Below are 14,459 nucleotides of genomic sequence, written 5' to 3'. Positions count from 1 at the left end.
GCCTGGGCAATGTTGTTTCTTACACCTGGGTGTGTGGCATTTTGTTGAGCTGGCTACCCCCACTTGGGATAGGTGTTCCACAGCAAGCACCTATTGTTCGTCGGAAGCCGTTTTTCCCCAGGGGTCTCCGGGCTTTGTTCGTTGGGGTTGAACTCCTGCTAGCAAAACCGCCCGGTTGAGCGAAGGGTTCAGACTGTGCCTGGGCCCTATGGTCTCTTCCAGGTCAGTGTATGGCAGTTCCTTCCCCTTGTCACAGGCACCTGGGAGCATGTCTGCACGTGGAGAACGACTTTCCCGTGGGAAGCCGGTTTTTGTCAAACTGGTCCCAGTGCTCTACTCCTCTCCTTTCACTCCTGCTGCCAGAAGCCAAGGGAGGATGGGAGGGCTTAGAACATGGCTGGGCACTGTGGTTTCTTCCAGAGAAGTGGAGGGCATTTGCTTTACCTTGCCACAACCACTTGGAATAGGGTCTGCACCTCAGGAAAACTCTTTCCGTGGGAAGCCGGCTTTTTGCAAAGGGGTCTCAGGGCCGTGGGCCTCGGGTGTCCCTCCGGCTCCCCAAAGCACAGGGACGAGGTGAGGGGCTTAGACCATGTCTGGGCAATGTTGTTTCTTACACCTGGGTGTGTGGCATTTTGTTGAGCTGGCTACCCCCACTTGGGATAGGTGTTCCACAGCAAGCACCTATTGTTCGTCGGAAGCCGTTTTTGCCCCAGGGGTCTCCGGGCTGTGTTCGTTGGGGTTGAACTCCTGCTAGCAAAACCACCGGGTTGAGGGAAGGGTTCAGACTGTGCCTGGGCCCTGTGGTCTCTTCCAGGTCAGTGTATGGCATTTCCTTCCCCTTGCCCCAGGCACCTGGGAGCATGTCTGCACGTGGAGAAAGACTTTCCCGTGGGAAGCCGGGTTTTGTCAAACGGGTCCCCGTGCTCTGCTCCTCTCTTTTCACTCCTACTGCCAGAAGCCCAGGGAGGATGGGAGGGCTTAGAACATGGCTGGGCACTGTGCTTTCTTCCAGAGAAGGGGAGGGCATTTGCTTTACCTTGCCACAACCACTTGTGAGAGGGTCTGCACCTCAGGAAAACTGTCTCCGTGGGAAGCCAGCTTTTTGCAAAGGGTTCTCAGGGCCGTGTGCCTCGGCTGTCCCTCCGGCTCCCCAAAGCACAGGGACGAGGTGAGGGGCTTAGACCATACCTGAGCAATGTTGTTTCTTACACCTGGGTGTGTGGCATTTTGTTGAGCTGGCTACCCCCACTTGGGATAGGTGTTCCACAGCAAGCACCTATTGTTCGTCGGAAGCCGTTTTTGCCCCAGGGGTCTCCGGGCTTTGTTCGTTGGGGTTGAACTCCTGCTAGCAAAACCGCCCGGTTGAGCGAAGGGTTCAGACTGTGCCTGGGCCCTATGGTCTCTTCCAGGTCAGTGTATGGCAGTTCCTTCCCCTTGCCACAGGCACCTGGGAGCATGTCTGCACGTGGAGAACGACTATCCCGTGGGAAGCCGGTTTTTGTCAAACGGGTCCCAGTGCTCTACTCCTCTCCTTTCACTCCTGCTGCCAGAAGCCAAGGGAGGATGGGAGGGCTTAGAACATGGCTGGGCACTGTGGTTTCTTCCAGAGAAGTGGAGGGCATTTGCTTTACCTTGCCACAACCACTTGGGATAGGGTCTGCACCTCAGGAAAACTCTTTCCGTGGGAAGCCGGCTTTTTGCAAAGGGGTCTCAGGGCCGTGGGCCTCGGCTGTCCCTCCGGCTCCCCAAAGCACAGGGACGAGGTGAGGGGCTTAGACCATGCTTGGGCAATGTTGTTTCTTACACCTGGGTGTGTGGCATTTTGTTGAGCTGGCTACCCCCACTTGGGATAGGTGTTCCACAGCAAGCACCTATTGTTCGTCGGAAGCCGTTTTTGCCCCAGGGGTCTCCGGGCTGTGTTCGTTGGGGTTGAACTCCTCCTAGCAAAACCGCCGGGTTGAGGGAAGGGTTCAGACTGTGCCTGGGCCCTGTGGTCTCTTCCAAGTCAGTGTATGGCATTTCCTTCCCCTTGCCCCAGGCACCTGGGAGCATGTCTGCACGTGGAGAAAGACTTTCCCGTGGGAAGCCGGGTTTTGTCAAACGGGTCCCCGTGCTCTGCTCCTCTCTTTTCACTCCTGCTGCCAGAAGCCCAGGGAGGATGGGAGAGCTTAGAACATGGTTGGGCACTGTGGTTTCTTCCAAGAAGTGGAGGGCATTTGCTTTACCTTGCCACATCCACTTGGGATAGGGTCTGCACCTCAGGAAAACTGTTTCCGAGAGAAGCCGGCTTTTTGCAAAGGGGTCTCAGGGCCGTGGGCCTCGGCTGTCCCTCCGGCTCCCCAAAGCACAGGGACGAGGTGAGGGGCTTAGACCATGCCTGGGCAATGTTGTTTCTTACACCTGGGTGTGTGGCATTTTGTTGAGCTGGCTACCCCCACTTGGGATAGGTGTTCCACAGCAAGCACCTATTGTTCGTCGGAAGCCGTTTTTCCCCAGGGGTCTCCGGGCTTTGTTCGTTGGGGTTGAACTCCTGCTAGCAAAACCGCCCGGTTGAGCGAAGGGTTCAGACTGTGCCTGGGCCCTATGGTCTCTTCCAGGTCAGTGTATGGCAGTTCCTTCCCCTTGCCACAGGCACCTGGGAGCATGTCTGCACGTGGAGAACGACTTTCCCTTGGGAAGCCGGTTTTTGTCAAACTGGTCCCAGTGCTCTACTCCTCTCCTTTCACTCCTGCTGCCAGAAGCCAAGGGAGGATGGGAGGGCTTAGAACATGGCTGGGCACTGTGGTTTCTTCCAGAGAAGTGGAGGGCATTTGCTTTACCTTGCCACAACCACTTGGAATAGGGTCTGCACCTCAGGAAAACTCCTTCCGTGGGAAGCCGGCTTTTTGCAAAGGGGTCTCAGGGCCGTGGGCCTCGGCTGTCCCTCCGGCTCCCCAAAGCACAGGGACGAGGTGAGGTGCTTAGACCATGCCTGAGCAATGTTGTTTCTTACACCTGGGTGTGTGGCATTTTGTTGAGCTGGCTACCCCCACTTGGGATAGGTGTTCCACAGCAAGCACCTATTGTTCGTCGGAAGCCGTTTTTGCCCCAGGGGTCTCCGGTCTGTGTTCGTTGGGGTTGAACTCCTCCTAGCAAAACCGCCGGGTTGAGGGAAGGGTTCAGACTGTGCCTGGGCCCTGTGGTCTCTTCCAGGTCAGTGTATGGCATTTCCTTCCCCTTGCCACAGGCACCTGGGAGCATGTCTGCACGTGGAGAAAGACTTTCCCGTGGGAAGCCGGGTTTTGTCAAACGGGTCCCCGTGCTCTGCTCCTCTCTTTTCACTCCTGCTGCCAGAAGCCCAGGGAGGATGGGAGAGCTTAGAACATGGTTGGGCACTGTGGTTTCTTCCAGAGAAGTGGAGGGCATTTGCTTTACCTTGCCACATCCACTTGGGATAGGGTCTGCACCTCAGGAAAACTGTTTCCGAGAGAAGCCGGCTTTTTGCAAAGGGGTCTCAGGGTCGTGGGCCTCGGCTGTCCCTCCGGCTCCCCAAAGCACAGGGACGAGGTGAGGGGCTTAGACCAAGCTTGGGCAAGGTAGTTTGTTACACCTGGGTGTGTGGCATTTTGTTGAGCTGGCTTCCACCATTTGGGATAGGTGTTCCACAGCAAGCACCTATTGATCGTCGTAAGCCGTTTTTGCCCCAGGGGTCTCCGGGCTGTGTTCGTTGGGGTTGAACTCCTGCTACCAAAACCGCCGGGTTGAGGGAAGGGTTCAGACTGTGCCTGGGCCGTGTGGTCTCTTCCAGGTCAGTGTATGGCATTTCCTTCCCTTTGCCACAGGCACCTGGGAGCATGTCTGCACGTGGAGAAAGACTTTCCCGTGGGAAGCCGGTTTTTGTCAAACGGGTCCCAGTGATCTGCTCCTCTCTTTTCACTCCTGCTGCCAGAAGCCCAGGGAGGATGGGAGGGCTTAGAACATGGCTGGGCACTGTGGTTTCTTCCAGAGAAATGGAGGGCATTTGCTTTACCTTGCCACAACCGCTTGGGATAGGGTCTGAACCTCAGGAAAACTGTCTCCGTGGGAAGCCCGCTTTTTGCAAAGGGGTCTCAGGGCCGTGGGCCTCGGCTGTCCCTCCGACTCCCCAAAGCCCAGGGACGAGGTGAGGGGCTTAGACCATGCCTGGGCAATGTTGTTTCTTACACCTGGGTGTGTGGCATTTTGTTGAGCTGGCTACCCCCACTTGGGATAGGTGTTTCACAGCAAGCACCTATTGTTCGTCGGAAGCCTTTTTTGCCCCAGGGGTCTCCGGGCTGTGTTCGTTGGGGTTGAACTCCTGCTAGCAAAACCGCGGGGTTGAGGGAAGGGTTCAGACTGTGCCTGGGCCCTGTGGTCTCTTCCAGGTCAGTGTATGGCATTTCCTTCCCCTTGCCACAGGGACCTGGGAGCATGTCTGCACGTGGAGAAAGACTTTCTCGTGGGAAGCCGGGTTTTGTCAAACGGGTCCCAGTGCTCTGCTGTTCTCTTTTCACTCCTGCTGCCAGAAGCCCAGGGAGGATGGGAGGGCGTAGAACATGGTTGGGCACTGTGGTTTCTTCCAGAGAAGTGGAGGGCATTTGCTTTACCTTGCCACATCCACTTGGGATAGGGTCTGCACCTCAGGAAAACTGTCTCCGTGGGAAGCCCGCTTTTTGCAAAGGGGTCTCAGGGCCGTGGGCCTCGGCTGTCCCTCCGGCTCCCCAAAGCACAGGGACGAGGTGAGGGGCTTAGACCATGCCTGGGCAATGTTGTTTCTTACACCTGGGTGTGTGGCATTTTGTTGAGCTGGCTACTCCCACTTGGGATAGGTGTTCCACAGCAAGCACCTATTGTTCGTCGGAAGCCGTTTTTGCCCCAGGGGTCTCCGGGCTGTGTTCGTTGGGGTTGAACTCCTGCTAGCAAAACCGCCGGGTTGAGGGAAGGGTTCAGACTGTGCCTGGGCCCTGTGGTCTCTTCCAGGTCAGTGTATGGCATTTCCTTCCCCTTGCCCCAGGCACCTGGGAGCATGTCTGCACGTGGAGAAAGACTTTCCCGTGGGAAGCCGGTTTTTGTCAAACGGGTCCCAGTGCTCTGCTCCTCTCTTTTCACTCCTGCTGCCAGAAGCCCAGGGAGGATGGGAGGGCTTAGAACATGGTTGGGCACTGTGGTTTCTTAAAGAGAAGTGGAGGGCATTTGCTTTACCTTGCCACAACCGCTTGGGATAGGGTCTGCACCTCAGGAAAACTGTCTCCGTGGGAAGCCGGCTTTTTGCAAAGGGGTCTCAGGGCCGTGGGCCTCGGCTGTCCCTCCGGCTCCCCAATGCACAAGGACGAGGTGAGGGGCTTAGACCTTGCCTGGGCAATGTTGTTTCTTACACCTGGGTGTGTGGCATTTTGTTGAGCTGGCTACCCCCACTTGGGATAGGTGTTCCACAGCAAGCACCTATTGTTTGTCGGAAGCCGTTTTTGCCCCAGGGGTCTCCGGGCTGTGTTCGTTGGGGTTGAACTCCTGCTAGCAAAACCGCCGGGTTGAGGGAAGGGTTCAGACTGTGCCTGGGCCCTGTGGTCTCTTCCAGGTCAGTGTATGGCATTTCCTTCCCCTTGCCACAGGCACCTGGGAGCATGTCTGCACGTGGAGAACGACTTTCCCGTGGGAAGCCGGTTTTTGTCAAACGGGTCCCAGTGCTCTGCTCCTCTCTTTTCACTCCTGCTGCCAGAAGCCCAGGGAGGATGGGAGGGCTTAGAACATGGCTGGGCACTGTGGTTTCTTCCAGAGAAGTGGAGGGCATTTGCTTTACCTTGCCACAACCACTTGGGATAGGGTCTGCACCTCAGGAAAACTGTTTCCGTGGGAAGCCGGCTTTTTGCAAAGGGGTCTCAGGGCCGTGGGCCTCGGGTGTCCCTCCGGCTCCCCAAAGCACAGGGACGAGGTGAGGGGCTTAGACCATGCCTGGGCAATGTTGTTTCTTACACCTGGGTGTGTGGCATTTTGTTGAGCTGGCTACCCCCACTTGGGATAGGTGTTCCACAGCAAGCACCTATTGTTCGTCGGAAGCCGTTTTTCCCCAGGGGTCTCCGGGTTCTGTTCGTTGGGGTTGAACTCCTGCTAGCAAAACTGTCGAGTTGAGGGAAGTGTTCAGACTGTGCCTGGGCCCTGTGGTCTCTTCCAGGTCAGTGTATGGCAGTTCCTTCCCCTTGCCACAGGCACCTGGGAGCATGTCTGCACGTGGAGAACGACTTTCCCGTGGGAAGCCGGTTTTTGTCAAACTGGTCCCAGTGCTCTACTCCTCTCCTTTCACTCCTGCTGCCAGAAGCCAAGGGAGGATGGGAGGGCTTAGAACATGGCTGGGCACTGTGGTTTCTTCCAGAGAAGTGGAGGGCATTTGCTTTACCTTGCCACAACCACTTGGAATAGGGTCTGCACCTCAGGAAAACTGTTTCCGAGAGAAGCCGGCTTTTTGCAAAGGGGTCTCAGGGTCGTGGGCCTCGGCTGTCCCTCCGGCTCCCCAAAGCACAGGGACGAGGTGAGGGGCTTTGACCAAGCTTGGGCAAGGTAGTTTGTTACACCTGGGTGTGTGCCATTTTGTTGAGCTGGCTTCCACCATTTGGGATAGGTGTTCCACAGCAAGCACCTATTGATCGTCGTAAGCCGTTTTTGCCCCAGGGGTCTCCGGGCTGTGTTCGTTGGGGTTGAACTCCTGCTAGCAAAACAGCCGGGTTGAGGGAAGGGTTCAGACTGTGCCTGGGCCGTGTGGTCTCTTCCAGGTCAGTGTATGGCATTTCCTTCCCTTTGCCACAGGCACCTGGGAGCATGTCTGCACGTGGAGAAAGACTTTCCCGTGGGAAGCCGGTTTTTGTCAAACGGGTCCCAGTGATCTGCTCCTCTCTTTTCACTCCTGCTGCCAGAAGCCCAGGGAGGATGGGAGGGCTTAGAACATGGCTGGGCACTGTGGTTTCTTCCAGAGAAATGGAGGGCATTTGCTTTACCTTGCCACAACCGCTTGGGATAGGGTCTGAACCTCAGGAAAACTGTCTCCGTGGGAAGCCCGCTTTTTGCAAAGGGGTCTCAGGGCCGTGGGCCTCGGCTGTCCCTCCGACTCCCCAAAGCCCAGGGACGAGGTGAGGGGCTTAGACCATGCCTGGGCAATGTTGTTTCTTACACCTGGGTGTGTGGCATTGTTGACCTGGCTTCCCCCACTTGGGATAGGTGTTCCACAGCAAGCATCTATTGTTCGTCGGAAGCCGTTTTTGCCCCAGGGGTCTCCGGGCTGTGTTCGTTGGGGTTGAACTCCTGCTAGCAAAACCGCCGGGTTGAGGGAAGGGTTCAGACTGTGCCTGGGCCCTGTGGTCTCTTCCAGGTCAGTGTATGGCATTTCCTTCCCCTTGCCCCAGGCACCTGGGAGCATGTCTGCACGTGGAGAAAGACTTTCCCGTGGGAAGCCGGTTTTTGTCAAACGGGTCCCAGTGCTCTGCTCCTCTCTTTTCACTCCTGCTGCCAGAAGCCCAGGGAGGATGGGAGGGCTTAGAACATGGCTGGGCACTGTGGTTTCTTCCAGAGAAGTGGAGGGCATTTGCTTTACCTTGCCACAACCACTTGGGATAGGGTCTGCACCTCAGGAAAACTGTCTCCGTGGGAAGCCGGCTTTTTGCAAAGGGGTCTCAGGGCCGTGGGCCTCGGGTGTCCCTCCGGCTCCCCAAAGCACAGGGACGAGGTGAGGGGCTTAGACCATGCCTGGGCAATGTTGTTTCTTACACCTGGGTGTGTGGCATTTTGTTGAGCTGGCTACCCCCACTTGGGATAGGTGTTCCACACCAAGCACCTATTGTTCGTCGGAAGCCGTTTTTGCCCCAGGGGTCTCCGGGTTATGTTCGCTGGGGTTGAACTCCTGCTAGCAAAACTGCCGAGTTGAGGGAAGTGTTCAGACTGTGCCTGGGCCCTGTGGTCTCTTCCAGGTCAGTGTATGGCATTTCCTTCCCCTTGCCCCAGGCACCTGGGAGCATGTCTGCACGTGGAGAAAGACTTTCCCGTGGGAAGCCGGGTTTTGTCAAACGGGTCCCCGTGCTCTGCTCCTCTCTTTTCACTCCTACTGCCAGAAGCCCAGGGAGGATGGGAGGGCTTAGAACATGGCTGGGCACTCTGGTTTCTTCCAGAGAAGTGGAGGGCATTTGCTTTACCTTGCCACAACCGCTTGGGATAGGGTCTGCACCTCAGGAAAACTGTCTCCGTGGGAAGCCAGCTTTTTACAAAGGGGTCTCAGGGCCGTGTGCCTCGGCTGTCCCTCCGGCTCCCCAAAGCACAGGGACGAGGTGAGGGGCTTAGACCATGCCTGGGCAATGTTGTTTCTTACACCTGGGTGTGTGGCATTTTGTTGAGCTGGCTACCCCCACTTGGGATAGGTGTTCCACAGCAAGCACCTATTGTTCGTCGGAAGCCGTTTTTCCCCAGGGGTCTCCGGGCTTTGTTCGTTGGGGTTGAACTCCTGCTAGCAAAACCGCCTGGTTGAGCGAAGGGTTCAGACTGTGCCTGGGCCTATGGTCTCTTCCAGGTCAGTGTATGGCAGTTCCTTCCCCTTGCCACAGGCACCTGGGAGCATGTCTGCACGTGGAGAACGACTTTCCCGTGGGAAGCCGGTTTTTGTCAAACGGGTCCCAGTGCTCTACTCCTCTCCTTTCACTCCTGCTGCCAGAAGCCAAGGGAGGATGGGAGGGCTTAGAACATGGCTGGGCACTGTGGTTTCTTCCAGAGAAGTGGAGGGCATTTGCTTTACCTTGCCACAACCACTTGGAATAGGGTCTGCACCTCAGGAAAACTCTTTCCGTGGGAAGCCGGCTTTTTGCAAAGGGGTCTCAGGGCCGTGGGCCTCGGGTGTCCCTCCGGCTTACCAAAGCACAGGGACGAGGTGAGGGGCTTAGACCATGTCTGGGCAATGTTGTTTCTTACACCTGGGTGTGTGGCATTTTGTTGAGCTGGCTACCCCCACTTGGGATAGGTGTTCCACAGCAAGCACCTATTGTTCGTCGGAAGCCGTTTTTGCCCCAGGGGTCTCCGGGCTGTGTTCGTTGGGGTTGAACTCCTGCTAGCAAAACCGCCGGGTTGAGGGAAGGGTTCAGACTGTGCCTGGGCCCTGTGGTCTCTTCCAGGTCAGTGTATGGCATTTCCTTCCCCTTGCCCCAGTCACCTGGGAGCATGTCTGCACGTGGAGAAAGACTTTCCCGTGGGAAGCCGGGTTTTGTCAAACGGGTCCCCGTGCTCTGCTCCTCTCTTTTCACTCCTACTGCCAGAAGCCCAGGGAGGATGGGAGGGCTTAGAACATGGCTGGGCACTGTGCTTTCTTCCAGAGAAGGGGAGGGCATTTGCTTTACCTTGCCACAACCGCTTGGGATAGGGTCTGCACCTCAGGAAAACTATCTCCGTGGGAAGCCAGCTTTTTGCAAAGGGGTCTCAGGGCCGTGTGCCTCGGCTGTCCCTCCGGCTCCCCAAAGCACAGGACGAGGTGAGGGGCTTAGACCATGCCTGGGCAATGTTGTTTCTTACACCTGGGTGTGTGGCATTTTGTTGAGCTGGCTACCCCCACTTGGGATAGGTGTTCCACAGCAAGCACCTATTGTTCGTCGGAAGCCGTTTTTGCCCCAGGGGTCTCCGGGCTGTGTTCGTTGGGGTTGAACTCCTGCTAGCAAAACCGCCCGGTTGAGCGAAGGGTTCAGACTGTGCCTGGGCCCTATGGTCTCTTCCAGGTCAGTGTATGGCAGTTCCTTCCCCTTGCCACAGGCACCTGGGAGCATGTCTGCACGTGGAGAACGACTTTCCCGTGGGAAGCCGGTTTTTGTCAAACGGGTCCCAGTGCTCTACTCCTCTCCTTTCACTCCTGCTGCCAGAAGCCAAGGGAGGATGGGAGGGCTTAGAACATGGCTGGGCACTGTGGTTTCTTCCAGGGAAGTGGAGGGCATTTGCTTTACCTTGCCACAACCACTTGGGATAGGGTCTGCACCTCAGGAAAACTCTTTCCGTGGGAAGCCGGCTTTTTGCAAAGGGGTCTCAGGGCCGTGGGCCTCGGCTGTCCCTCCGGCTCCCCAAAGCACAGGGACGAGGTGAGGGGCTTAGACCATGCTTGGGCAATGTTGTTTCTTACACCTGGGTGTGTGGCATTTTGTTGAGCTGGCTACCCCCACTTGGGATAGGTGTTCCACAGCAAGCACCTATTGTTCGTCGGAAGCCGTTTTTGCCCCAGGGGTCTCCGGGCTGTGTTCGTTGGGGTTGAACTCCTCCTAGCAAAACCGCCGGGTTGAGGGAAGGGTTCAGACTGTGCCTGGGCCCTGTGGTCTCTTCCAGGTCAGTGTATGGCATTTCCTTCCCCTTGCCACAGGCACCTGGGAGCATGTCTGCACGTGGAGAAAGACTTTCCCGTGGGAAGCCGGGTTTTGTCAAACGGGTCCCCGTGCTCTGCTCCTCTCTTTTCACTCCTGCTGCCAGAAGCCCAGGGAGGATGGGAGGGCTTAGAACATGGTTGGGCACTGTGGTTTCTTCCAGAGAAGTGGAGGGCATTTGCTTTACCTTGCCACATCCACTTGGGATAGGGTCTGCACCTCAGGAAAACTGTTTCCGAGAGAAGCCGGCTTTTTGCAAAGGGGTCTCAGGGTCGTGGACCTCGGCTGTCCCTCCGGCTCCCCAAAGCACAGGGACGAGGTGAGGGGCTTAGACCAAGCTTGGGCAAGGTAGTTTGTTACACCTGGGTGTGTGGCATTTTGTTGAGCTGGCTTCCACCATTTGGGATAGGTGTTCCACAGCAAGCACCTATTGATCGTCGTAAGCCGTTTTTGCCCCAGGGGTCTCCGGGCTGTGTTCGTTGGGGTTGAACTCCTGCTAGCAAAACCGCCGGGTTGAGGGAAGGGTTCAGACTGTGCCTGGGCCGTGTGGTCTCTTCCAGGTCAGTGTATGGCATTTCCTTCCCTTTGCCACAGGCACCTGGGAGCATGTCTGCACGTGGAGAAAGACTTTCCCGTGGGAAGCCGGTTTTTGTCAAATGGGTCCCAGTGATCTGCTCCTCTCTTTTCACTCCTGCTGCCAGAAGCCCAGGGAGGATGGGAGGGCTTAGAACATGGCTGGGCACTGTGGTTTCTTCCAGAGAAGTGGAGGGCATTTGCTTTACCTTGCCACAACCGCTTGGGATAGGGTCTGAACCTCAGGAAAACTCTTTCCGTGGGAAGCCGGCTTTTTGCAAAGGGGTCTCAGGGCCGTGGGCCTCGGCTGTCCCTCCGACTCCCCAAAGCCGAGGGACGAGGTGAGGGGCTTAGACCATGCCTGGGCAATGTTGTTTCTTACACCTGGGTGTGTGGCATTTTGTTGAGCTGGCTACCCCCACTTGGGATAGGTGTTTCACAGCAAGCACCTATTGTTCGTCGGAAGCCTTTTTTGCCCCAGGGGTCTCCGGGCTGTGTTCGTTGGGGTTGAACTCCTGCTAGCAAAACCGCGGGGTTGAGGGAAGGGTTCACACTGTGCCTGGGCCCTGTGGTCTCTTCCAGGTCAGTGTATGGCATTTCCTTCCCCTTGCCACAGGCACCTGGGAGCATGTCTGCACGTGGAGAAAGACTTTCTCGTGGGAAGCCGGGTTTTGTCAAACGGGTCCCAGTGCTCTGCTGTTCTCTTTTCACTCCTGCTGCCAGAAGCCCAGGGAGGATGGGAGGGCGTAGAACATGGTTGGGCACTGTGGTTTCTTCCAGAGAAGTGGAGGGCATTTGCTTTACCTTGCCACATCCACTTGGGATAGGGTCTGCACCTCAGGAAAACTGTTTCCGAGGGAAGCCGGCTTTTTGCAAAGGGGTCTCAGGGTCGTGGGCCTCGGCTGTCCCTCCGGCTCCCCAAAGCACAGGGACGAGGTGAGGGGCTTAGACCAAGCCTGGGCAAGGTAGTTTGTTACACCTGGGTGTGTGGCATTTTGTTGAGCTGGCTTCCACCATTTGGGATAGGTGTTCCACAGCAAGCACCTATTGATCGTCGTAAGCCTTTTTTGCCCCAGGGGTCTCCGGGCTGTGTTCGTTGGGGTTGAACTCCTGCTAGCAAAACCGCGGGGTTGAGGGAAGGGTTCAGACTGTGCCTGGGCCCTGTGGTCTCTTCCAGGTCAGTGTATGGCATTTCCTTCCCCTTGCCCCAGGCACCTGGGAGCATGTCTGCACGTGGAGAAAGACTTTCCCGTGGGAAGCCGGGTTTTGTCAAACGGGTCCCCGTGCTCTGCTCCTCTCTTTTCACTCCTACTGCCAGAAGCCCAGGGAGGATGGGAGGGCTTAGAACATGGCTGGGCACTGTGGTTTCTTCCAGAGAAGTGGAGGGCATTTGCTTTACCTTGCCACAACCACTTGGGATAGGGTCTGCACCTCAGGAAAACTCTTTCCGTGGGAAGCCGGCTTTTTGCAAAGGGGTCTCAGGGCCGTGGGCCTCGGCTGTCCCTCCGGCTCCCCAAAGCACAGGGACGAGGTGAGGGGCTTAGACCATGCTTGGGCAATGTTGTTTCTTACACCTGGGTGTGTGGCATTTTGTTGAGCTGGCTACCCCCACTTGGGATAGGTGTTCCACAGCAAGCACCTATTGTTCGTCGGAAGCCGTTTTTGCCCCAGGGGTCTCCGGGCTGTGTTCGTTGGGGTTGAACTCCTCCTAGCAAAACCGCCGGGTTGAGGGAAGGGTTCAGACTGTGCCTGGGCCCTGTGGTCTCTTCCAGGTCAGTGTATGGCATTTCCTTCCCCTTGCCACAGGCACCTGGGAGCATGTCTGCACGTGGAGAAAGACTTTCCCGTGGGAAGCCGGGTTTTGTCAAACGGGTCCCCGTGCTCTGCTCCTCTCTTTTCACTCCTGCTGCCAGAAGCCCAGGGAGGATGGGAGGGCTTAGAACATGGTTGGGCACTGTGGTTTCTTCCAGAGAAGTGGAGGGCATTTGCTTTACCTTGCCACATCCACTTGGGATAGGGTCTGCACCTCAGGAAAACTGTTTCCGAGAGAAGCCGGCTTTTTGCAAAGGGGTCTCAGGGTCGTGGACCTCGGCTGTCCCTCCGGCTCCCCAAAGCACAGGGACGAGGTGAGGGGCTTAGACCAAGCTTGGGCAAGGTAGTTTGTTACACCTGGGTGTGTGGCATTTTGTTGAGCTGGCTTCCCCATTTGGGATAGGTGTTCCACAGCAAGCACCTATTGATCGTCGTAAGCCGTTTTTGCCCCAGGGGTCTCCGGGCTGTGTTCGTTGGGGTTGAACTCCTGCTAGCAAAACCGCCGGGTTGAGGGAAGGGTTCAGACTGTGCCTGGGCCGTGTGGTCTCTTCCAGGTCAGTGTATGGCATTTCCTTCCCTTTGCCACAGGCACCTGGGAGCATGTCTGCACGTGGAGAAAGACTTTCCCGTGGGAAGCCGGTTTTTGTCAAACGGGTCCCAGTGATCTGCTCCTCTCTTTTCACTCCTGCTGCCAGAAGCCCAGGGAGGATGGGAGGGCTTAGAACATGGCTGGGCACTGTGGTTTCTTCCAGAGAAGTGGAGGGCATTTGCTTTACCTTGCCACAACCGCTTGGGATAGGGTCTGAACCTCAGGAAAACTCTTTCCGTGGGAAGCCGGCTTTTTGCAAAGGGGTCTCAGGGCCGTGGGCCTCGGCTGTCCCTCCGACTCCCCAAAGCCGAGGGACGAGGTGAGGGGCTTAGACCATGCCTGGGCAATGTTGTTTCTTACACCTGGGTGTGTGGCATTTTGTTGAGCTGGCTACCCCCACTTGGGATAGGTGTTTCACAGCAAGCACCTATTGTTCGTCGGAAGCCTTTTTTGCCCCAGGGGGCTCCGGGCTGTGTTCGTTGGGGTTGAACAACTGCTAGCAAAACCGCGGGGTTGAGGGAAGGGTTCACACTGTGCCTGGGCCCTGTGGTCTCTTCCAGGTCAGTGTATGGCATTTCCTTCCCCTTGCCACAGGCACCTGGGAGCATGTGTGCACGTGGAGAAAGACATTCTCGTGGGAAGCCGGGTTTTGTCAAACGGGTCCCAGTGCTCTGCTGTTCTCTTTTCACTCCTGCTGCCAGAAGCCCAGGGAGGATGGGAGGGCGTAGAACATGGTTGGGCACTGTGGTTTCTTCCAGAGAAGTGGAGGGCATTTGCTTTACCTTGCCACATCCCCTTGGATAGGGTCTGCACCTCAGGAAAACTGTTTCCGAGAGAAGCCGGCTTTTTGCAAAGGGGTCTCAGGGTCGTGGGCCTCGGCTGTCCCTCCGGCTCCCCAAAGCACAGGGACGAGGTGAGGGGCTTAGACCAAGCCTGGGCAAGGTAGTTTGTTACACCTGGGTGTGTGGCATTTTGTTGAGCTGGCTTCCACCATTTGGGATAGGTGTTCCACAGCAAGCACCTATTGATCGTCGTAAGCCTTTTTTGCCCCAGGGGTCTCCGGGCTGTGTTCGTTGGGGTTGAACTCCTGCTAGCAAAACCGCCGGGTTGAGGGAAGGGTT

The sequence above is a fragment of the Ursus arctos genome, unplaced genomic scaffold (assembly GCF_023065955.2).
Source record: "Ursus arctos isolate Adak ecotype North America unplaced genomic scaffold, UrsArc2.0 scaffold_15, whole genome shotgun sequence".
NCBI classification, from domain to species: domain Eukaryota; kingdom Metazoa; phylum Chordata; class Mammalia; order Carnivora; family Ursidae; genus Ursus; species Ursus arctos.
The sequence above is the reverse complement of the archived record's forward strand: the minus strand, read 5'-3'. Positions refer to the sequence as shown.